Below are 2,681 nucleotides of genomic sequence, written 5' to 3'. Positions count from 1 at the left end.
TGATGGTGACGATGATGATGGTGATGATGGTGATGATGATGATGAGGAGGATGATGATGATGAGATGATGATGATGACGATTGCGATGGTGATGATGATGATGATGAGAGGAGGAGGATGATGATGAGGAGGATGATGATGGTGATGATGATGATGATGAATATGATGACGATGACGATGATGATAATGATGATGAAGGTGGCTGTTTGTTGTTGTTTACCCTCTCAGGCTTTAGGCCCGCCCTCCTCTGTGTGGAACCAGCAGAAAGGATTCCTTCATTGAGCCGAACTTTCCGCAGCATTACCCACAATTCCAGAGCAGTGAGCCTTACTACAACCCCCACACAATGCACTGGGAGAGGCCCCGCCCGCCCTCCAGAAACCAGCCAACCCAAGACTGTACATGGGCCGACCGGCTACGACTTCCAGGGATACCTGGCCTCACCTTCGTATCCTGTGACCTCTGACCTCTGCGACCCCAGGTCAGGCTCACACATCCAGCCCAGACCAAGTTCTGTTTCTGGTTCAGACTTCACTCAGAACCACTTTACTCTAGAGTTTCACCATGGAAACAGGATCAAGCAGAAGACTGGAGATTTAATTCAGATCCAGAACCAGAATCGGGTTCTTCTGATGCGCTCCGGTTTGACCAGAACTCTGTAACTCACAGGTTTAGTTCAGAACCAGAACCAGAACCAGAACCAGAGAGATAGGGTCTTTGCTGGGTTTGTATGTGTGACCCAGATCCGGGTTTGTTTCCAGGGTAACGCCCGTCCTGGGCTCCTCTTCAGCGCCTCCATCTTCCTCGGCTCCGCTCTCATCCTCCTCATCCTCCTTCGACCCGCAGACGAAGGCGCCGCCGGCCTGGAAGGATCTCCTGAAGAGCTCTGCCCCCTACGCTGATAACCACCACTACTACAGCGCAGAGTACCCCTGCCGTTACTCTAGCAACGCCCCAGGGTCACCCGCTGGTCTGCAGACCATTATCACCACGACAACCAAGGTAAGCCGGGGTCAGTTGGGGGTCAGAAAAAGAACGGTCCTCCATTTTGTTTACACCGTCCTTTTCAGAACACCAGAGACTCAGCAGGTCCGACCCAGTTAGACAGAAATACAGAACAAACCCAGTCAGACAAGAAGACAAAACCACACAGATCAATGGCACATGGTCCGGTCCGGTCCGATCCAGTTTGAACAGACTGATCTGGTCCAGTCCGGTGTAACCCTTGATACGGTCCGGTCCAGTCTGACCTGAAATGCAGCATCATCTCCTTTGATGCTTATCAGTTTTTTAAGGTAAGCAGGTCCTGCTGTTTGGATCCGGTCCTAGGTTTTGGAGCAGTCCTTCCTCCAGAGAAAGGAAACAGTCCAGGAGAACCAGAACCAAAACCAGGCTCAGTAAGCGCACAACAGACTGGAGGTACTTTCATGCAAAGTCCTCCTCAGGGTAGAAGGCTGCAGTGGTTCTGACGTGGCTCCTGTGGTGGCTCGGTCCACCATGGAGTCGAGGACTTCAGGACTCTGTCAGTCCAGCTGTGCCATGAAGGATGGCTGAAACCTCGTCCTACAGGTAGAGGACCTTCCAGCAGGGTCTCCTAACCGCCGCTGGACTTCTTTGGTTCAGATAGTTCTGGTTCTTTGAAGCTTGCTTGCTCAGTTCTCTCAGGGTCACATTAAAGTCCTAACCCAGGGTGCCCTGGAGCCGGTTGGACGTGTCCTAACCCAGCTCAGTGTTAGCAGTAAATGGATGTCTGTTATCAGTGTACACTGAGTGTGTGTGACAGAGAAAGCGTGGTGTTTGTGGTGGCAGTGACGATGAGGGTGCTTTTCTCCTTGTCCTCTCCAGGTGTCCTACCAGCCCTGTCCCAAGCCTCCGGGGGCGCTGCCTCCCTACCAGTCCTGTCCCAACCGTCGGTCGGCCTGCCGTCCTACCAGCCTGCCAAAGCCGCCGGTCTGCCCGGCTGCTCGTCCCTGCTGGAAGACGCGTCTCCGTCTTCGTACTCTACTGAGGTCAAGGTGACCGAGGAGTCCGGCGGAGTCATCAAGTCTCTGTCGTTTCCTCCAGAACCTCTGCAGACCAAGACGGAGCGGCTGGACCCCTACGACTACCACTACGCCGCCTACCCCAACGCCTATCGCTATGACGACTACTGACTCAGCAACGACTCTGCCGCCATGGCAACTGAAACTGATGAACCAGACTTCCAGACGGAGGAAGGGTTCAGGTTCTGACCCGAATCACCAAACCTTCAGAGGACGAATCAGAGCCATCAGATGAATCTTGTTCTGGAGGTTCTGTCCAGACCGGCCCAATCCGTCCACAGGACCTCTAGATGGTTCTGTAGTTCTGCTCGGGTCGGTTCTGAAGGTGTCAGATCTTATTAAATGTGCAGTAACTGTTGTTTTTTATGAATGATCTGCTTACCGTCCTGATTCTGTCACCGATCCAAACAAATGTCTAACACGGACCTGAACCGGGTTCTGACCTGGTCCTGACCAGATTCTGACCGGACCCCGACTGAATTCTGACCCCTTGGTCTGAGGCAGCTCCACCCATCAGCTGCTGTCCTCTGGGTGGCGCTGCTACGCCTGCGGGGTTCCTGAACAATGACAGAGAACGTTTGTTGTTCTGGAAGAACCCGGAAGGTTCTGGTTCCGCCTGCGTGTTGCAGCCATTACCCA

General features: G+C 53.4%; 1 pseudogene; it reads left to right on the top strand.

Moving 5' to 3' along the window:
* LOC114137211 (chorion-specific transcription factor GCMb-like) overlaps positions 1–2,446 on the top strand; it is a 3,349-nt pseudogene extending 903 nt beyond the window's left edge.
* The last annotated feature ends 235 nt before the right edge of the window (positions 2,447–2,681 follow it).

Source organism: Xiphophorus couchianus, chromosome 21 (genome assembly GCF_001444195.1).
Source record: "Xiphophorus couchianus chromosome 21, X_couchianus-1.0, whole genome shotgun sequence".
NCBI classification, from domain to species: domain Eukaryota; kingdom Metazoa; phylum Chordata; class Actinopteri; order Cyprinodontiformes; family Poeciliidae; genus Xiphophorus; species Xiphophorus couchianus.
The sequence above is the reverse complement of the archived record's forward strand: the minus strand, read 5'-3'. Positions and strand labels throughout refer to the sequence as shown.